The 22,343-nt window shown below is 48.3% G+C and overlaps 2 long non-coding RNA genes across 2 annotated transcripts; both read right to left on the bottom strand.

The window, feature by feature from the left end:
* Positions 1–13,284: 13,284 nt before the first annotated feature.
* On the bottom strand, positions 13,285–15,890 carry LOC118238859. The gene is made up of 2 exons (XR_004770163.1): positions 15,158–15,890; positions 13,285–13,580 (listed from the first exon to the last, which is right to left on the bottom strand). It is a non-coding gene; the product is annotated as an uncharacterized LOC118238859 (long non-coding RNA).
* Positions 15,891–17,822: 1,932 nt separating this feature from the next.
* On the bottom strand, positions 17,823–22,312 carry LOC118238858. The gene is made up of 2 exons (XR_004770162.1): positions 21,880–22,312; positions 17,823–19,677 (listed from the first exon to the last, which is right to left on the bottom strand). It is a non-coding gene; the product is annotated as an uncharacterized LOC118238858 (long non-coding RNA).
* Positions 22,313–22,343: the final 31 nt, after the last annotated feature.

The raw sequence follows: 22,343 nt of genomic DNA, 5'->3' as shown, positions 1-22,343 counted from the left end.
TGTACTGTATGCATTTTTTTTTTTTTTTTGCATTATGATATGGCTATAAGCCTTGGGGGCCAGGGAGTGGAATGCGGTGGTGTGAAAGAAAATGGCCCCCAAAGGGAGGGCACTATTAGGAGGTGTGGCCTTGTTAGAGGAAGTGTGTTGCAGTGGGGGCGGGCTTTGGGGTCTCTTTTGCTCAGGCTTCTCTTAGTGTGACTGTTGACTTCCTGTTGCCTCTGAGTCAAGATGTAAGACTCTCAGCTCCAGTACCATCTCTGACTGAACCTCTGAAACTGTAAGCCAGCCCCCTCAATTAAATGTCTTCATTTGTAAGAGCCGTCATGATCATGGTGTCTCTTCACAGCATAAAAAACCCTAAGACAACAGGTGACTTCAAGATGCTACTGAAGCTTGAGGAATAGCAGTTTGGGGCCAGCTGAGGACACTGTGACCAGTCTGCATGTTCCCAGCACTCAGCAAGTTCAAGCACACTAGAGAGCTGAACTGTGAGGAGAGCATAGTTCTGGGATTGCTGTATGTAGACAGAGGCACAGGGCCTCCAAGAAAGAAGGCACCAGCTCTTGTTCTGGGTCATCTCTCCACTGTGGCATGGGACCGTGCCTTGACGCGTTCTGCAGCAGGAAGTTCCCACACAGCCTGATACAGAACTGCCAGGCTCCTGGACGACACCTGCAAAAATATCCCCCAAACTGACAAACAAGAGCAAGACTGGGGTTCATCAAATTATACTCCGAGGAAGATCAGGGCTCACCAGAAAGGGCAAGTAGGTAATGCATGTAACTGCACAGAGGCTGTGGAGAACAGTAGCTGTTACACAGAGAGTGTGTTTGTGTGTTTCTTTTTAATTAGTAAAAAACTCCCTTGATAACCACAATTAAAAGTCAGGGGCAACCATAACCAAAATATATTGTATAAGAATCTATTTTTAGTAAGAGAAAAGTAGAAAAAAAAAAGATAAAAAGAAGGCAGGGGCATTTGTTATATATGTGTGCACAGGAACATACTGGGGACTTTTGTTCAGATTATATATAAAGAATTCTTCCAATCCAGGCTTGGTGGCATACACCTTAAATCCCAGCACTCGGGGGCAGAGGCAGACAGATCTCTGAGTTCAAGGCCTTGTCTGCATAGAGAGTTTCAGGGCAGCCAGAGCTACATAATGAGATCCTATCTCAAAATAAACAGCAAGAAAGAGCTCTTTCCAAACAATATGAAAAGGGAAGACATCTCCAAGAAGAAATGGGCAGAAGAACCTGAAAACACTTTGCATGAGGATAGTTCAGAGGTCAGTGAACATATAGGAAGGTGCCGGGGTTAAATATGACCATGGAATATGAATTAGAACCAGTGTGATCTCAGCAGGACTGGTCAGTGTGATGAAAAGAGTGTTTTTAGTTATTTCCAGGGACACAGAAGGGCAGGGTTTCTATGTGCTGCTGGTGACTAACGGTTGGTGCATCCACAATGAAAAAGTATGGAACTGCAACCATTAAAGTTGAACATATGCAGATCCACTCCTAAGAAGCACTCAGCCGAAATGTATGCAGAGCCAGCCAGACACACACTGTTTGTCCAGCCATGCAGGACTATGAAACAGAGTCCCTATGGGCATCGTAAGCAACCTAGTCTGTATGATATCAGATGACTGGGAAGTTGCCTGAGGACACAGTCCTCAGGATGCATCCAGACATTCAGTGACACGAAACTGTAGCAGGTCTTTCTTTGGTCCATCAGCTCCCCAAAAATGACACAGAGATGATTGGCCTTAGCTTAGGCTTGTTCCCAACCAGCTCTTAAAATGTAAATTAACCCATTTATATTAATCTATGTTTTGTCATGCGGCTCATTACCTCTGCTCAGTGCTTTAAGTCTGACTTCCTCTGCAACTGACTGGTGATCCTTTCCCTGGGTTCCTATCTCTGCCCAGAAGTCCCGCCTATCCTCTCCTGCCTAGCTATTGGCTATCCGGCCCTTTATTAAGCCAATTAGAAGGTGCCTTAGGCAGGGAGGGTGTGGTAAAACAGAGACACATCTTTGTACAGTGTACAAAAAGATTATCCCAACATCTCCCCCTTTTAGCCCAATAAAAGACTCTTTCTCTAACATCAATAAACTATTATACAATAAGAACAATTATCAGGGAAGACTTGCATTCACAATGCCCAGTGTGAAAGCTGTGCCTCCATGCCTTCACATGCAAGAAGGTACTTCATGCTGGTAGTTGACTCTGTGATGTAAGAGTCGCCCAGGTGGTATTGGTTTTAAAGACATTAAAGGCTCATGGAGAGCAGTTAAGGCTAGGCACAGTATGACAAGGCTGGAGTTCCTAAGACAGCCCAGGAGAGGATATTGGTGAAAATGCAGGCCCCAGGAGTTTTGAAAATGTGGGTGCCACAGGCAGTATGTAATTCCAAGGGTGGGACCAGAGGGGTGACCCAAGCCCCTTGGGGAAGCCCAGAGGGCTGTGTATAAATCCCAGATGTTGAGCATTGAGTTGTTTGAACTATTGGAGTTTGGTTTTTGCCTTGTCTAGATTGTGACTATGCTGTGTTGCATCCTTCTTGAAGCAAAAAAAAAAAAAAAAAAAAAAAAGGTACTTTATTTTTTGATATTGCAGGAGCCCACAGTTGAGAGATTTTAAACTTCTTTAAAGGGAAATTTTGGAGTTTTATAGAAAGTTTAAACTAAAAGAAAAAAAACTGGATCTTTTTAAGTAATGGCTTTTAAAATATATAAATTCATAAGGCTGTGGGACATTTTAATTTTATAAAATGTGTTACACTATGATGTCTTTATTAACATGCAATTTTTAAATAAATAAAAGACTGAAGACTTGGGTCCACAGCTACAATCACCAAACACTAAACACCAGAAACTGTAGCCAGACAAAGACCTGAGCAGTCTGGCAAAGAGCCTACAGAGCGTCTCTCCTACCCACAGTCTGTCTGTTCTGGCTAACAGAGACTGGCTCAAGAATTAAGTCTCGCCTCCTTGTCTGTTCTAACTCTGTTAAGCTTTGTCTGTGTTGGTAAACTGAGTCACACAAGAAACTATGGTATTCTGCTGTAGGTGCACTGTGAAAGGATGAGGAGTGCAGCCAGTCTCCCTATGGAAAGATTTAAAGTTTTATTTTGATACCAAAAGAACCTTGATTCAGAATTTTGTTGTCAGGCTCAAACTTAACAGAAATAAAACTGTAAAACCATAATGTTTTAAAAGCTACTAACTTACTGTAAACTGTTATTTAATCCATTTACAGACACAAGATTTATTTATCCTCCTATAGGTTAAGCATAAAGCAGGTAACAAAAAAAAAAAAACTAAAGTTTATTTAAGATCTGATCTGGTATACTTCATAGATTATGGCCCTCAAACTCCTCAGAGATCTGCTGAATATGGCATTCCATAACTGACAGAAATTCTAGCTCCTAGTGGTGAACCTAAGGTCTCCAAAAAAGATGATGGGGCACAGACAATACCATCTTGATTGCAGTAACGCTAACAACTGAGTAGAACTGCGCCATAACCCCCGCCTCCAGGACCCTGCCCGAACTGTGGACAAGCAGGACACTATTAAGTTGATTGTTCCACTTTGCTCAGACAAGGTAGGCCAGTCCCCCAAGTTCCTCCTCCACAGGAAAGCATCTCAGATCTTCTGGGCCTTGTGGCCAAAGACTGATGCTTCCCTGGGACCTCTGCCCCCAACTAAGCCATTGTGACCACAGGGGCCTAGGGAACGTCTAGATAGTGGTAAGTCGCTGTCATTTTAGTTGATACATAGGTCATTTGGTTTATATTTCCTGCTGTAATTTATCCTTCTCAGATCTTGGATGGTGCTAATGTTATGTTAACAACTTGGAGCAAACCAGCTCCATCCCCAAGGCTGCAGCCACCTTGTTAGTTTGTTTCATATGTAAAAACCAGGCCTTGCCATTTTTAGAGCTACTAGGTCTCTTCCCGAGAAAGGCAGTGAAGTTTGCCTTGCTAACAGGCTTCATCTTAAAAGATAAACAGGTTTCAGATGTAAGACTTTACTGTTTATTTATTTATTTATTTACTTATTTATTTATTTGGTTTTTCGAGACAGGGTTTCTCTGGGTAGCTTTGGAGCCTATCCTGGCACTCGCTCTGGAGACCAGGCTGGCCTTGAACTCACAGAGATCTGCCTGCCTCTGCCTCCCGAGTGCTGGGATTAAAGGCATGCACCACCAACGCTTGGCTATTCCTTTATTTAAAAGAACTTGGTTTGCAATAACTGCTATCTCAGTAATAGCTCCATGTGTCTCTGGTAAATGATTAGAGGGAAAGAAAGGGGTTTAAAGTTACATGAGTTCTGAGGGTCTAAGAAAGTGTTCTAAGGTAAATACAAATTGGAAAATTCTGAGGATGTGAAGAAGCTTACATAAATTGTGAGAGTCTAAAATGTGTAAATGTAAGTTAAGAAAGGTCTAAGGAAGTGATCTAAGGGATGTAAAAAATAAAAAAAGAAAAAGAAAAAGATTTCAGATTTCTTTTCCTCTCTGTGCTGTTACACTAAGATTTCAAAGGTTCGAAGTTTTAGCATTGATAGATGGGAGTTCTGACAAGCCCGAGGTTTTAAATTTCCTTTCGTTGTCCAAGTATAGACTTCAAGGTGCTTCTCATTGAGCCAAAGACATCTCCATCCAAATGACATGTCCAGCCATCTGGACAGAAGAGAAGGTTCATGTCCTTTAACCCAGAGCCAGAGAGCTTTGTTGTGACTCAAAGGCGTGAGTCTACTCCTGCTGTTTCACTGACACCTCTTAGATGCTTTTCCAACAAGGATTTCAGTACAGATTTCAAACAGTGGTAATGCTAATATAATTTTTTATAAACTAAAAATCCGTAGCATCGGGGAGTCATATGACTTGAGTCCACATGTCACAGGTCAAATGGACTTCAGATAAGTACTCCTGTCATTGTCAGCCAACAGCCTAAGTTTCCCTGCTTATTGCCTATTCCTGAAGAGGACTCTCCAGATGTAAGATTTTCCTCTTAAGTTTCTTTTGCTTCCTTTGTTTTTTTGGATTTTTGAGACAGGGTTTCTCTGCGTAACTTTGTAGAGATCATTCTGCTGGGATTGAAGGCATGAGCCACCACTACCCAACCTCCTTTAAGTTTCTTGACTTTAACTTCTGTTCCCAGTGTATATTTGTCTCAGCAGATTTACACTTGGCTGACAGATACCTTCCAGGAATCATCTACAGACTACAAACTGCTCCAAACAGCTATGATCCCTGGCCTTACTGAAAGCTGGTGTGGACCAGTCCAGCCGATGTGGTTGTCCCTGTCTCTTCAGGGGGTCAGCTAAACAGATGCTCCATTGTCTGAATCCCTTCCTGACCTTTGACTAGCCTTCCTGGGTCCTGACAATGACATCCTAATTCCAGCAGGAAGTAGTTACAGAAGAGAGTACATAGCCCCCTCATCCCCTACAAAAGGCTAGAATGTTAGGTTGAAAGGAAACTCCCTCGCAAAGGGCACAAGATGGCTACCCACAGTGCCTGTTGACATAGCAGAAAAGGAACCTGTTAAAACCAAATAGACCAAGATCTATCAACAGGGAGATCCATTAGCTGAAGCTCTACAGTGTGAAACGGCACTGGACCTGCTCTACATAGAAGAGCAAAGTTATTGTACGGATTTAAGAGAAAATTGTTGTTTCTATACAAAACCAGTCATGAGTCATTAGAGATTATCTGGCTGTGTTTTTTGTTTTTTTTTTTTTTTTGTTTTTTTATTATGTTGGGTTCTTACATTATGTTGGGTTCTTACATCCCAAGATAAATAGGTACCTACCACAGAATCGAGGATATGATTCAAGATACAACTCTAGGGGGCAATGTGACAGCCAAAGTTACATTTTAAGTTTAAATTACTGTGCTTACAAGATCTATAAAACAAAAATACCTCTAACCCGAAAGCCTCACTTGCCCAAGTACGGGCAACTTCCTGGAATTCTGTGGTTCATGTAAGATAGTGAAGGAACCGGCTTCCCTTTTGGCAGCCATAATGGTTGAACATGTGCCTTTATGACCTTGTCCTAGAAACCAGAAAGTCAGATGCCTGTCTCGTGACAAGGAACCAATCAGAAGTTAGCTGGTGGCGCTATGCTTTATGGCTCTGGGTGTGCTTTACAGACAAGAGCACAGCAATGATGTAGAGAGCATAGCAACCACCGACCTGCGCTGGGAGGGCCTATGAGCCATAACAACCAGTTGATCAATCAACACAGGGCAAGCCCTCCAAGCCTGGAAGCACACCAATCATGAGCCTGTGCGTACCCCTAGACACTCCCCTTACGCTGCCCTATAAGATCTTTGGGGAGACCTTAGGAGCCGTCTTTTCTCGCCATCCGCCATGGCGGGTGGGTGAAAGACCTGAGCTAACATGGGGTTAGTTCGTTAAGTTACAATAAAGCCTCGTGCAGTTTGCAGCAAGCTCTCGAATCCGCCTGGTGATTGGGGTGACCGCGAACCTGGCCTGAGACCCCAGATACTTGAGTTTTCGGGGGTCTAACAATAGAAGGCCACATGCTTCGCTTTCTTAAACAAGCTTCGCTGCCCCAACACACAGGATGTGCTTGATCACACATAAGAGGTAGGCAGGCCGGAAGCTTGTCAGAATGTATGCTTGCCCACAATTGGATAAAAGCAGGAAGTATGTAACTTATAAAGGTATTGTCTTTATAAGCCTCTGACTAATGTAATTCAGGACCATACTCTGGGAATCCCAGGTATGAATCTGGCGAGTGTCCATCATCATCCTGGCCACTATTTAATAAAGCTTGTTTCAAATTTGGCTCAAAGATTATGGTAATGGTCTTTTTCTCTTCTGGTTGGATTAACACACACCGTGGGTCTGTCTATGATGGTGTTTTCTGAGAGGTTTAGCTAAGCGGGGAACTGACCTGAATGTGGGTGACACCACCAATAGGCTGGGGTGCCAGCCTGAATAAACAGGAGAAAGTAAGCTGTACATCTGCCTCCTGACTGCAGATACAATGTGACCATCTGGCTCCCTCTCCTGCCGCCATGAACATCCCTGACAAGACAGGCTACCATCAAACTGAGACAAAATAACCTTCCTCCCTTAAGTGGCTTTTGTCCGGTATTTTGCCACAACGATGAGAGAAGTAACTAATACACGCTGGGGTCTAGTTTGCTTTTCCTGATGAGTGAGAGTCAGGAAACTTCTAATAAACTAACAACTAATAAAGCCAAAGTCATCTACTGAGGGCTGGGGAGATATCTTTGGGCATCGTGCTTGCTTCACAAGTGTGAGATCTGGAGTTTGCATTCCCAGAACCCAGGCAAAGGTGGAAGTGTAGAGGCCACCTGTAATTCCAGCACTCAGGAGGGGATGCCTGGGGCAAACTGGATAACTAGACTACATCGTATTGGCAAGCTCTGGGTTCAGCAAGAGACCCTGCCTCAACAAATAGTAAAGAACAGGCAAAGAAGGCATCCAACATCAACTGTGAGCCTCTACACACACACACACACACACACACACACACACACACACACACACACACACACACACACACACAGGAGTGTACCACACCCACTTAAACACATTTTTAAAAACACCTACAGAGAATATGTATATTTCCCTAAAGACATCTCAAATAAGAATGCTAAAAGCAATGAGTTGAGGGGGGGAATTGGAGGGCTAAAAAGATGGTTTGAGAGTTAAGAGCACCTACTGCTCTTAGGAGGAGCCTGAGTTCAGATTCCAGCACCCACTGGGAGACTCACAACTGCCTGTAACTCCAGCTCCAGGGGATCCAACACCCTCTTCTGGCTTTCTCTGGAACTGTATTCATGCACAGATACAAAGACACATATATATACACATAATTTGATGGGGGGGTTCAAGACAGGGTCTATATAGCTCTGGCCATCCTGGAACTCACTATATAGCACAGTCTGGCCCCGAACTCACAGAGCTCCACCTGCCTCTGCCTCCCGAGTGCTGGGATGAAAGGTGTGCACCACTATGCCCAGTTTGTATACACATAGTTAAAAATAAAAGCATGCACAAGAGCCCTGTGTTCTAATCCCCAGCATGGCATAAACTAGGCCTGGTGGTGCAAGCCTTTAATGCCAGCATTTGGGAGGTGATAGCAGGAAAATCAGAAGTTCAAGGCCATCACCCTCAGCTACACAGTGGATTCAGGCCAGCCTGGGACGCATAAGCAATGTCTCAAAAGACAAACCAAGAAAAGACATAGTGGTTAAGAGTGTGTATTAAGGGCTGGAGAGATGGCTCAAAGGTTAAGAGTACTGGCTGCTTCTGCAGAGGCCTGAGTTCAATTCCCAGCAAGCACATGGTGGCTCACAGCCATCTGTAATGAGATCTGGTACTCTCTTCTGATGTGTATGCATACACGAAGGCAGAACACTGTATACATAATAAATAAAGCTTTAAAAAAAAAAGAGTGTATTATTCTTGCAGAGGACCCGACTTTGGTTCGCAGCACCCAGCTCAGATGCCTCACAGCCACCTGTAACTCTAGGGAACCTGACACCTCTTCTGGCTTCTGCAGGCACCTGAACTCATATGTACATGCACACACAGACACATATACACACAATTTTAAAGTGATAATAAAGACAAATCCTTAAAAAAAAAAAATGAACAAGATAGCCGGGTGGTGGTGGCGCATGCCTTGAGTCCCAGCACTCAGGAGGCAGAGGCAGGCAGATCTCTGTGAGTTCGAGACCAGCCTCATCTACAAGAGCTAGTTACAGGACAGCCTCCAAAGCCACAGAGAAACCTTGCCTCAAAAAACCATAAATAAATAAATAAATATATGCTTCAGACCAGGACACTTGTAATGCTGGGTTTTACTATTTCAGCATTGTGCTCCTCACTGAGTCTTAACCACCTGAAGACGGCATTTACACAGGAAGCCTTTACAACGGGCTCGTATATTTTACTTAAACTTTCCTTGAAATCTAAGCTCTGCTTCACTTATACATTGTTGCAGACGACATCCTTTGAGAAATGTAACAGAATTCCACAAGCTCCGGCGCAGCCAGATCTCTCTCTACAGAACTCCACTGGAAACTTGGGATTGCGCATTGCTATTTCCTATGTGGTGCTTCATTTAAATGCTTAACAAATTCACTAACTTAGGTGAAGCCGAGCATCCAGCTTCACCTATGTGGGCATCCCAACAAGGGGACAGGGCTGCCATTGGCTGAGGGGCTGTCTCCTGGCTGCTGCAAACAGAGTCAGTGTCTTTGTTCCTGGTAAGTATTTATCTGGAATCCAGCAGTTCCCTCCACTTAAATGCAAATGAACTACAATTTGATGCTTTCCTCCTACACACAGAGCATGTATGAAGCTCCATTATGTCCAGCCCTCCTCTCTCTGGACTGAGGCTTGGCAATTTACCTACAGTTATTTCTTAGTCGTTGGCTTGAGTTGATGTTAAAGTAACTTTTAGAACTTCTTTATTACACTTTTTGTACTCACCAATGTTTCCATTCAGGGTTGTTTGGTTGGTTTACAATAGGGTGTGTCTATTACGTATTCCTGGCTGTCCTGGAACTCTGTGGACCAGGCTAGTCTCAAACTCATAGAAATGTGCCTGCCTCTGCTTCCCAAGTGCTAGGATTAAAGGAGTGTGCTATCTCCACCTGGCTGCAAATTTCTTAAATTGGGTGTAATGGAGCTCGCCTTTAACCCCAGCACTTGGTTCTCTGTGAGTCCGAGGCCAGCCTGGTCTACATAGTGAGTTCCAGGACAGACAGAGCTACATAGTGGCTCAAAAAACCAAAGTAATTCCTTGGTGGAAACATCAGGTAGGCAGAAACTACTAGTGAGGCAACCTCTCTCTTGAGAGGTCTCTGGTGACATTCTTAGCTTTCAGGTTGGTGGCTGTTACTACATTCTAAAGGTTTTACCTGATGGTCACAAGGGTATTAGTCCAGACACAGAGGTGGATGATGAAAAGCTACTAAGGGAGTAAAGGTAATTTTTCTGTGGATCAGCAGCATTCCAATTTTCTGCAATCATGAATTTCCATTCAGTCAGTCAGCCTTGTATAATCAGACTTTATCTGGCAGCTTCAGTTTACACTCCTAAGTCCAGGCTGACTTCCAGCTCATGACAATACCAGTGCCTCAGCCTCCTGTGTGCAGGATTACACCAACTCCATGCACCTGGCTTAGAGTATTCTTAACCTGTCGACAGCAAGGAAGTTTCTCACACGGACAACAGCTATGTTCATAGTTGCAGACATGCTGGGGGGAGAGCCAGCACACCACACAGTCACACTCTCAAGGTCACAGTCAAGAAGAACCTGCCCCACTCTGTGAAAAGACCTGTCTGCATCGCACAGGACGAGGACTGGTCCAAGGGGCTTTGAGACAAGCATGCCTCTAGGGACAGAGGACAGCTGGGCTTGCAGGTGTTGCCAGGGATGGTGACACTTTGGATGTACTGAGTTCAGGAGCCTCCTGGAGATTTTACATGCCTTGAAGCAGGGCAAGGGGAAGCCCCTGGGGCAGTTCCAGAAAGCCCCCAGGGACAGTCCCCAGAGTCCCTTAGATGGGAATCCTGGGGTTTCCCTGCACAGACTCCGGAGCCCCACCCCTTGGCTTAGGTAGTGGGGGTGTGAAGGAAGCAGGAGCTAGGTGGGGAGCTGCAGTGGAAAAAACATCTTATTATATAGCTAGGAAACTTCCTGGCCCTCCTTGAACCTCCCTCCTCCCCCTTCCCGCCCTCTGGTGCTCTTCCTGAGGAGACAGCTGGTGGAAACTCCTCTTCCTTCATTTTCCGGAGGAGCGTGACTCAGCCAGGCAGCTTCTCCTCCACCCCCACCCCAAGCTGGGTCTCCTCCCCAGGGGCTCCCCAGAACTGGGCCCCATCAATTGCCTATGTGAAACCTAGCTGAAAGTCCCTTCCAGGACCTCAGCCTGGGAGGGAAAGGACACCTGGGCGGTCCCCTGGGGAGGCGCCACCAGCCTCCTGAGGGGGACCTTGAAGCACAAGTGTGTGGTGGGGCTTCAGACAACCACCTGGTTCAGGCGAGGGCTGAGTTAAAAAGAGCAGTCAGGCCAAGAACCGGAGCTCAGGGAGGAGTTTCCAGAAAGCACGAGGAAGCTGGGAAACACTGGAAGTTTTCAGAAGTAGGTGGTGAGGCCTCTGTGGAATGCTACAGGGAGAGGCAGACCGACCTCCACCCCAGCCCTGGCATGAGAACCTTCCTCACCCTTCATCTTCTGCCTCTCATCCCACCCAGACAGTCCTGGAAAACAGCTGTAGAAACTGGCCTGTGGTCAAGTTCCTTCCCCTAGTCCCAGGGCTGAAGGTGGCAGGACCATAGGACCCAGCCCGAGGCACCCATCCCAACCCTGTGAAGTCCACTTGTGGCAGGCCTGTGCTAAGGCCATGCCCAAAGGCCCAGCTAAGAGGCCTTCTGCCTGGAGGCACTTACAAGCCCAGTTGGATCCTGCTGCCATCCTGGATTTGAGCTGTGGCTCCTCTCCTGCCCTACTCCCAAGGAAGTTAGTTCCCTAGCAGCTACACTTGAGGCTTGTATCCTGCGAGGCACACCCAAGCACTGCCAGCACTCTCATCTTCAGCCTCAGTTTCCCTGTTTGGAGTCAGGAATAACAAGATGCCCTGCTGTTCTTGACTCTGGGAAGACCTGAGACTTTGACCACCGGGCCTATATCACCAAAGCCCAGATCAGTGATAACCAGATGTGGTTCCCACCTTTGAGCAAGCCCTTAGCCTCCATGACCCCAGTTCACCTATCCATGAAGAGGTGGCCACATCTGCTAGGCCAAGCCATTCCTGAGACCAGGTGTCTGTTACTTCATGCTGAGGACCTGCTACAAGCATGTACCACTGAGCAGGGCAGATGGATGGAGAGAGAGAGCCTGCTTCTGTTCTAGACTTGAACAATAGCTGGTGACCAGGGAGAGTAGACTACAAAACAGGGTCTGCTGTGCCCTCTGGTTCTATCTTTTCAGAACGGGGCTTGACAAGGGCTTCGGGGAACTACATCACTCCCCGGGGACCTCAGCCGTTCTTGCTGTGCTCCAAGGCTCACAGGCTGAGCAGGGAGGACTGAGACCCTGAGGGAAGACAACATAGTAAATAGCACATTTACCTCACCTCAGCCAGCTGACCACAGTGCTGGCCCCCAGTGTCTCTACTCTCCTTCGGTCTCAGGCAGCCTGTGCTTTCTTTACACCGGTTGAGAACTGGTGACCCGGCTCTCATGCCAGCCATTCTCCCTCCTTTTAAGCTAAGACTCAAACTTGCTCATGCCTAGCCATCTGCTGCTTGACAGCTCCCCAGGCCTGCTTCTTGCCTCTGTCCTACTTGAGCTTCTCATCATCAAGCCAGTCACAAAGCAGGGCCTTTCCCTGGCTTCTGCTCTCAGAATGAATCTGCCCTTTCACACTGATTCAGCCCTTGGCTTGTGCCTTCCATGAGCCCCATCACTGGACTTCAGCTAAGTCCTTAGCTGGACTCCTAGCCATTTGTCCTGTCTCTACCTGGCCTTGATATCTTGGCCATTTTCCTTGGCTGCAGCTGAGCAGGACCTGAAGGACCTGACACGCATCTCCAGGTGGTTCTCCAGCTGCCTTTGGAGACTAGAAGCTGGGTTGCTATCATCACCTAAGAGACCATAGCTCCCAGTTTCCAACTCCCAGCATCGTAGGTACCTGCCTGAGGTCAAGCTTCTCATCAGGGGCAGAGAGAAGGCCTAGACCATTGGGCACACAACCAACAAGGCACAACCAGCCTCTGAGAATTACCTTGGTAGTCCAAACCCCAGGGCAGGTCGGGGGTGGGGGCGGCAAGAGCTTCTATAGCCCAGCACAGGGTGGTGACTCAGTGGTCAGTCTGTATCTGCCATCCCCCATCCCATGATCCAGCAAACCACAAGTGTGGCTGCATCAGGGAGGCGGGAGATGACTCAGGCCCTGAGTCAGCAGCTTCCAGAAAAGGAGACTGCCATCCCTTCACCAACACAGGAAGGGCCCTCAGCTCTGTTAGCTGTGTCAGTGCTGTTCAGTTCAAGAGCAGGAGCCCTGGAATACACAGACACACAGGCACATACGAACACACACATTGCCCATCACTAGGGGCTGCACAGTGTGGGGAGAAAAGCAAGACTGTGATGTGGGCTCTCTGGACTGGAGGCTGCCTCTTTGGCTTCTCCGACCACAGCAGCCCCCTTGCCAAGATACCCCGCAGATGTTTAAGACAGGATAGGAGACAGGAGAAGGGAAAGGCCCCTTGCTTTAATTCTGATCTTCTGCATTTACTGACTGACACACAGGAAACCTGATATAATTGAGCAGTCCACCTGAAAAAAAAACAAAACAAAACCCTGTCCTTCCCAGAAACATTACAGAGCAGGTCGTTAAAAACGGCCTAGAAACCAGTCCTCAAGTCCAGCTTTCCCGTGTCCTAGATAAGGAGGATCTCTGGTCGAGTTTTTATGTCTCCTAGCACCTCTTCTCCAGTGGCAAAGCCCAATCACGCTTCTCAAGAAAACTTTCTTCTAAGACAGAATCCTGTAGAGAAGAAGAAGGAATAGGGGCCTTCACGATGGCTCAGCAGGTAAAGATGCTTAGTGCCAAGACTGACAACCTGAGTTCAGTCCTGAGAACGCCGATGGAGACAACTGACTCCCACAAGTTGTCCTCTGGCCCCTCTGCACACGCACTGTGGCGTGTGTGCTCACACACGTGTATGTGTGTGCATGCAGACGTACATGCAAACAAATAAATGTGGAAAAAAATTCTTTTAAGAAAAAAAAAAAAAGAGGGACTGAAAGATGGCTCAGCAGTTAAGAACATGTGTACTGTTCTTCCTGAATGTCAGTTCCGTTCGTTGAAACACAATGGGTGGCTCATGACAGCCTGGAACTGCATCTCCAGGAGATCCTTGCTTCTGGCCTCTGCAGACACCTGCACATCCTGCACACACACACACACACACACACACACACACACACACACACACACGCACGCACGCACACACTATAATTTAAGTAAATTATTTTTTTAAAAAATGATACGCATACATTCCCGAACATCTAAACTTAGCTGCAGACAGAGTAAGTCACAGTCTTGGATCACACAGGTGGTCACTGTGGCGTTTAGATCCAGCCCTCTCCTGACTTCCACATTTGACGCTCTTCAAGGACCTCTTGTCCTTCTGCTTTAACAAGAAATTCACTAGCTTTGTTTTGCTTTGACTCATCCTGAAATTGTTTTCTGAGGCAGAGTCCAAGGAACAGGCTGCCCCTGACTAGAGCTCCTGGCTCAAAGGGGACTCAGACTGAGCAGGCCACGCTTGTTTCCTGCTACTGACAGCACGCTGACTCACTCAGCAAACATCCTGACTCCTTGAACCAGGCACTGGAGGGGCAAACACTGCAAACCACTGCCACAGAGGAAAAATCGAGCTTGTGAGGAGGGCCCTTCATACCCTACTCCAGCATGGACTTTCTGAGTGTCTGTCTGTTGGACAGAGAAGTGTTATCACTCAAAGTGTAAAGAAGAAGTTCTGCAAGGAGTCAACCCACATGGCTTGGCATAGCTTCCCCCAACTCCCAGACAGCAGATCAGGTGTTGCCTGCATCAAAACTGAGGTCTGGTCCTAGGGGAGGGGTGGGATGCCCAGGAAGGGACTCACTATGGAAGGGCTCAGTATAGCATCCAGCACCTGTCCACCTCGCCCATGGGGCCCTGGGGCTTAGCACACAGATTTCCTGAAGCCCAGAGAATAGCAACAGGTCCACTGCCGTTCCTCTCTCTGAATCCTGATATTGCAGGTAATGAAATGAGAATTTGAGGCAATTTCATTTGCAAACAAGGCCAAGGTACTGAGGTGTCAGTGGACAAACAGGAGTGACACACCAACGGGAGAGGCAGCAAGGATGCTGCAGGCCCGGGAAGAGGACACAGAGCAGGACATAGGAGAGCTGCGTCCCAGGCACAGAGCTGGCTGCAGCATGAAGGATACACCTCCAATTCAAGTCTGAAAACTCTGTCCCTGCCTGGAGAACTAAGATACAACGGACCCTTTCCCCTAAAAGGGAAATTCAGAGATGGCTGGGGCAAAGCTGGGGCAAGCTATGTGTTACCTGGGGATGAGCAGGTGGGTGCAGGGTACGGAGACCTGGGGCAGGGCCTGGAGGTGCCTGCCAGACAGGTAAGGAAAGATCCAGACCAGCATTCACCATGATCAAGGCAGTGGGTCCCATCAAACTGGGAAGCAAGTTGTATGGGGTCAGTCATTGCTTCCTGTCTAGCAATAAGACTGGAAGGCAGATGTTATGTAAGAATAAGATGTTCTTAACTCACTTAATTCAGGCTGTGTATTGTGCAACCAGACCAAGCCCCAGGGGAACCAGAGAGGCTCCTGGACAGCACAGGGGTATTAAAGGCCATGCAATAGCACCCTTGTTTTTCCCCCCAGGCCATCCTAGGGTTGAATGTTAAGAGGAAGTCAGAAAACCCTGGGGTTATGTGTGACTCGCTGGACTTTGTTTAGATGTGGGGGAATGTCCAGAGCTGGCTCAGCATCACTCAAGAAAGTAGGTACAGCACACAGGGCCAGACCAAGAAGGGACCATCCCTCCCCTGGGTCCTAGTGTCCTCTGTAAAGCCGGGATCTCAGTGTCCAACTACTAGGGCTAAGAGGGTCAAAGGAGCAGGGTTTCACTGAGAGGTGACAGAACAGCCAGGTGCTTATGTGGGTGTGGTTGTGCCCTGGAGATTAATCGTGGGTAATTGAGTAACTGACTTAGGTCTGTGATTTAAATTCAAAGAAATGAAAGCGATAGCTTGCCTTTGGAGACAATATTAGAGGTTTTGTTAAATTTATTTTGTGTGTGTGTGTACATATATATATATATATATATATAGATATATATATATATTCGTATTTTCGTTCCTGGTGCTCGTGGGGGTCAGTGCCTTGGAGGCTGGAGTTAGAGATGGTGTGAATCACCATGTAGGTTCTCTACAAAAGCAACAAGTGCCCTTGCCCGCCAAGCCGTCTTTCTGGCTCCCATAGTAGGGCTCTTGACAGGGCTTTTGAATCACTGTATTTGATGTTGTCGGACGCTTGGCATGCTGGCAAGGCAGATTCCATGTATTTCAATCAGAAATGCATCTGAAAATGGAAGTAAAGCCCTAGAGAATGATTGACAGGGTTTACTGGGTTAGTAAGCAGAATAATAGGGCTAGTCAAATAAAGGCCTGTAGCGTGACTCTGAGTGTGCTGCTGTAATAAGCTGAGTGTTGACCTTGAAAACTCATAGGCGAGGTAACCCTGAATCCTAAAATACACAGTGACCTGAGACAGGGAGCAAGAGTAGGGGTAGGGGCTGAAGAGCTGGAGTGCTCCATAGCCATGCTATGTCCACTGTTTTCTCAATGGCCTGGCTTCTCAGAGTTTCTGATCCATCAGCCAGGTGCAGCGGGGCAGCGTGGTTGTCTGTAGTGACCAGGAGACTTGAAGGCCAGTGTGGTAAGTGGAGAGAGACATTCTGGGAGCCACGGAGACGTGGTGTGTGAAGACCAAGTTGGGAGTGGGGGGGTGCTTCAGGAAGAGCTGAGACTAGAAAGGTTGTTGGGAGTCAGCCCCCAGAGGTGTCCCTTGGCTTTTGTATGACATTCGCCAGTACTATCACCCCCCACCCCAAATGCTTCCCAAGACCTAGGAGCCCGACCCTAGGCTAGCCCATGGCCAAAGTCAGCAGAGAGGACATGCAGGCTCCGTTCATATCACTTGAAGGACACAGATGTAGTCCCGGCCTTAGCTCTGGCATTTCTTGGTTCCAGCTGTCTTCTCTGCTGCCTGGCCCGGCCCTCTAAAAGTCTAAAGGTTCAAGACTACTAAGAATAACACTCCTTTCCTTCAGAAGCCAGGGTTTAGGCAAGGGTGGGACCCAAGCACCCAACCGCATCAAAAAGTTAAAATTGAGGGCCTCCCACCAACACTGCACTAAGCTTGTCTTTGGACTATGCTCCATGGGGGGGGGGGCAACCAGAGGCCTCAGACAGGACAAGAGGTGTATGCGGGTGTCAGTGTGGCTTGGGATAGAGTTATGGCTTGGGCTCATTGAAGGTCAGCAAAAAGGCCCAGATTATGTTCTGGGCATGTTCCCAGGTATTACCATGGCTGGCCAGGGGCCTGGGATGGGGAAGGCCTCCAAGCAGTTAGTTATCCATGCACAGCTGTCCAGCTCAGAACCCAGCTGTGAGGTTATGACGTGTCACCATTAGAATAAGAAGCCAAGGGCAAGAATGAGTACCTGTGCTTGCAATGTCATGCTGAGTGTCCACCTAAGAGCAGAGGTTAACCTCTGCCAGGATGCATGTCCCGATGGGTAAACTGTAGATCTTAATGACTGGCTGCACCAACCCCATTGGCCACCAGCGGGTAATGATGGTATATTTCAAGGCAATGGAAAATAATGAGCCTAGGACTTCTACTAAACACAACAGGGAAAAGGTATTTGTGAACTCTCAACAATATGGTCACCTCAACAAGACCAGCATAATGATAATACCAGTCATGTCAACTGGTATTAGGAGTAAGTCCACAAGGTCCTACCCCTAAATAAAGAACTATGGATGACCAATGGGAGAGAGGGAGAGTCTGCTTCCTCCAGGGATGAGCTCCCACACAGGTTGTCCAATCTGAGTGGTCAGCCCTAGACACATGTACATACCAGCAAAGCTAGAGCGATGGCTGGGCAGTTAAGAACACTGGTTGCTGTTCCAGGGTTCCGTGGTTCAATTCTCAGCACCCACATGGCAGCTCACAACCATCTGTGACTCCTGCAGGGGATCTGACGCCACCTTCTGGCCTGTGTAAGCACTCATTCCCATGATGCTCAGACATGCATGCTGCAAAAGTGTTCATACACGGAAGCAAACTAAAACTAGATATATTGTAAATGGACTCAGTAGGTTATATATATACATGTGAGTGTGTGTGTGTGTGTGTGTGTGTGTGTGTGTGTGTGTAACAATAATAAAGAAAGAAGGGATTGTGGACTTTGGGGGGAACATGAGGGGAGTTGGTAGGGGAGGGAGAGGCAGGAGTGATTATAGATGCAGTGTTCATATGTAAAGTTCCTTTGTAGAGGCCGGGCGTTGGTGGCACACGCCTTTAATCCCAACATTCAGGAGGCAGAGGCAGGCAGATCTCTGTGAGTTCGAGGCCAGCCTGGTCTACAGAGCAAGTGTCAGGATAGGCTCCAAAGCTACACAGAGAAACCCTGTCTCAAAAAACAAACAAACAAACAAACAAACAAAAAAGTTCCTTTATAGAGACAGAAAGAGATAGTGAAGAAAGAATGAGTGACGGATACAGGAGAACACACAGTGAACCTCGGTTTCTGTAGAAAGGGTCAATTAAATACAAGGGTGGACATGCTATAAAATTCTAGCCCTCCCCTGCAGGAAAAAACAAACAAACAAACCTGAAAATGAAGAGGCAAGAAGAGAAATGACCTCATCTCTGGAGGCACAAATTTGGGGGCAGAGGACAGTGAAACTTCCAGGAGTCTAGAGTGTTCCATGGCGGGTAGCTCCATGGGTACATAAAAATGAAAATTCACCATGCTGTAAACCATGATTGCATGTCAGCTGAATATGTATATTGTTTCATCAGTTGGTATGTCCCATAAAGCGGCCAACATAACAAAGACTGACGTGTCTCAGCTATGGGCCATCAACCAGGTGTGGCTAACAAAGACTGAGCCATGCTTCTGAGGAAACACAAGGCAGGTGTCTGTGAGCCTCTGGGTCACATCTTCAAGGCTCCCTGCTCAACCTGCTGTTGCTCAACACTGACTGGGGACTGCAGCACTAGAACTCAGGCATAGACTGCTCGAGCTTTCTGCATAGGACACGGTGTGGCGTTTTTTTGTTTGTTTGTTTGTTTGTTTTTTGAGCTTATACCTAGAGGCCACTTTAATGGTGAGATCACCAATATGAAACACAAAAGTGAAAGATCATGCCTTACATAGATGGAGAAAATTTCCACCTGTCCACTGGTGACTCCAACTTTCTCGATGTGTGCATGTCTGTGAAGGGCTGCAAATGTACTTCCAGTATTGATCTTGGAGCTGTAGATACATTTCAGTGAGTAGGCAAATTTCACAAACACGGATTCTGCAGTTCTGAGCTGCTCTGATGTGTTGTTCAATATCCATACAAGGAGGCTAAAATCCTGGCCTGAGCCAAGCCCCTGGTTAACCAACCTGCACACTGCTCCTTTTCAAAGCCAATGTTTAGTCCTTGCTCTAGCCTGCCCTCTTCCTGGGTCAGGGATGAGCCCTCTCCAGTGTCTACCTCCTGCAGACTATCACTTAGGGACTTCCAGGGCATTCATGCAGACACACGGGAGAAAGGGTAAATGCACAGGACTGCCCTGAGGGGTGTGGAGGCAGAGCTCATACCGAGGGTGTGGGCCTGGGGTCAGAACCAACGACTGCATTCTCTTTAGAGCCAAGGTAACTGCACTGGTCTTGTCTCTGTCAGGACCTGTTCAAAGTGGGCGTGTAGCTAAGGGGCAGGTGGGTAGCTCGGTGGGTGTGTGGAAGGGCTGTCACTTACTTCATTCCATAACAGCATCAGAAGGCATCTCAGGGCACCCAGGAGGAAGAGAAAAGGAACAGTTTCAGATTAAAAACATTCCAGGAACAGATATGACGGAGGAAATGAAACCTAGTCCTAGGGGCTGCTTGGGGTCCCAGGGTCAAGCATCCCCTCTGGACCTTCAAGGGGTCGTCTGATGCCCCTGCTGTTTGTGTGGGCCTTGTACACGGTGCCAACCATGCCACCCGGAGGGAAGACTTCTCTTTTGGAAACGCCCACGCCTGCTTGCTTTGTTCCCAGTGAAGTATAAGCTGGCAGTGCCGAGGTCTGCTCCTGCCTTGTTGCAAACACAGAATCTCTGCTCCCCGATGAGTCAGTAGGGAGCTCTCATCAGGCTATGGCCCTGACATGTCAGCATGGGGGCACACTGTCAGTGTGGGCAGGTGTGTGGGCCTCTGCCCGGGTGTCCTGTTGGCACGGGGTGTGCCTGGCTAGCGCATGCTTGCGTGTCTGTAGGCATCTGGTGTTGAGATGTGGGGAAGCACTGTGCACTTGTGGCTGCAAGGACAGACTCACACCCCAGATGTGTGCTGTCCGTGGCTATGGCTTCTAGAAATAAATCCCTAAAGTCATGTAAGGCCCTGTGTGCCCAGCATGGCCAGAGAAGAAAATTTCTGAGGCCACTTTAGTCTTCCTCTTAACCCTTGGGTGCAGAAAGAAAGCACAAGATGGGGTTGGGTGTCTGGTGATGCAAAGAGTGACAGTGGAGCAGAGAGAGAGAGGGAGGAAGGGAGAGAGAGGGGGAAGGGAGAGAGAGACAGAGAGAAGGAGAGAGGAAGGGAGAGAGAGGGGAGGAAGGAAGAAAGGAAGAGAGAGGGAGAGAAAGAGGGGGAGGGAGGGGAGGGGGAGAGAGAGGGAGGAAAGAGAGAGAGACAGAGAGAGAGAGAGGGAGGAAGGGAGAGAGGGAGGGAGGAAGGGAGGGAGGGGGGAGGGAGAGAGAGAGATCAAATATTGTGGCACAATCCTGTAATCCTATTACTTCCCAAGCCAGGAGAATCAAGATTTCTAGGCTACATGGTACAGCAACTCAAAAAATAAGGAAAAAAGGAAATGGGAAGGGGCTGAGGATGTCAGCAATCAGGACAGCTGTTGTTCCTGAAGCTGAGACTGACTTCTCTGCTCTGGCCAGAGAGCCCAAACCGAGATCCAAGGGAAACCCTCCCCCACCCCGTGCCCCAGCATCCACAGCCACAAAATTCCAGATCTCTGACCCTTCACCCTGCTATCCACTATCCACTTTGCCCATTTCACCCTGCTGTGGCCGCTTGTGGCCTGGCCTGACCTTGAGGTTCCAATGGGCCCCCAGCAGTGCCCATGGTGCCTGTCCTTGGGTCCAGCCAACCCACTCAGGGAAGAAAGCCTCAAGAAGAGGCCAATGGGGAGGGGTGGGGGATAGGGTGGCTCTCCACCTCTATCCGGGCTACTGCAGAAGGTCCTGGAAAGATGGCACAGCTCCTCCACACAGCCTCTCAGGGTGGCTCAGGTAGATGAGGGATGGTGGTCAGGCTGAGGCCAGCAGTCCTCTAGGCTGGGGCTGAAGTCACATTCCTCCTTCCGAGTTAATAGACACACCCACTGACCAAAGGCAGCCCTTATCCAGAAGGTGCCAGACCTAGGTGATACTGGGTAACCAGAATTGCAGTTTGGATTAGGCAGGAAGGTCTCTCTCTCTCTCTCTCTCTCTCTCTCTCTCTCTCTCTCTCTCTCTCTCTCTCTCTGTCTGTGTGTGTGTGTGTGTGTGTAGGTGGGGTAGTGGGGCTGACTGACTTCTTAGATAGAGGCTACAAGGACTGTGCATTCTAAGAACAGCTGAGTACCAGTACAGGAATGACCACAACTTACATCCCAGGATGGACAGTGTCCAACAGTCAGTCAGTGCCTGCCTTGGCGGGCTCCCCAGCGCACACCCTGCACTCAGGGGCCATCCCAGCACTGGCTGGCTATCAAAGGCTACTCCTGCCCTGGGGCTCAGCCAGGGTTTCCAGGGATTGAGATGATGGGGCCAATCAAGGGACTCGGAACAGGGAGATGACATTTACAGGCAACCAAGGGTGGGCTTAATCCCATGTGGCTGGGGAGCACGCTGGACACCCCAAGCATGAGATTATATCCAGGATAGAAGTGGCTACACGGCTAGACAGACCTAACGCCCTTCACTCGGCCCATCAGCCACACGCCCTCCACCGACCTGGGGGATTCCAGTCACGAGTGGAGACCCTTTATTCGCGCTCATAAACCTTTAGAGTCACTGCTTCAAGCTGGAGAAACTGAAGCTCCGCAGGGGCACAGCCCAGACTCATCCAGGGAGCGCACTTCGGGTCCTCAGGACAGAGTTGGAAACTCCAGCTATCTGCCATGAAGGATGAGGGTTGGGGCATCTGAGGACTCAAGATCGCAGCCCAGAGCAGGGCTCCCGTGTAGGAGGCAGAGTGGGACCAGAGGTGGCCAGCGTAGGGGGCAGACCAGGAACGCGCTAGGGAGCCTGGGTGGGGGCTGACGTTGAGATCAGAGGCAAAGGAGCCACTCTCGGCGGGTCCCCAGCCCAGCCCTGGAATGTCCCATTCCTTCCCATCTCTCCGCCCCTGCAGAAAAGCCAAACCCTGCTGGGCAGGGCCTCCTTGGAGACCCCACCCGCCCCGCCCCGGGCAGCAC

The sequence above is a fragment of the Cricetulus griseus genome, chromosome 5 (assembly GCF_003668045.3).
Source record: "Cricetulus griseus strain 17A/GY chromosome 5, alternate assembly CriGri-PICRH-1.0, whole genome shotgun sequence".
Taxonomy (NCBI): domain Eukaryota; kingdom Metazoa; phylum Chordata; class Mammalia; order Rodentia; family Cricetidae; genus Cricetulus; species Cricetulus griseus.
This window is presented reverse-complemented; position numbering and strand designations above follow the sequence as displayed.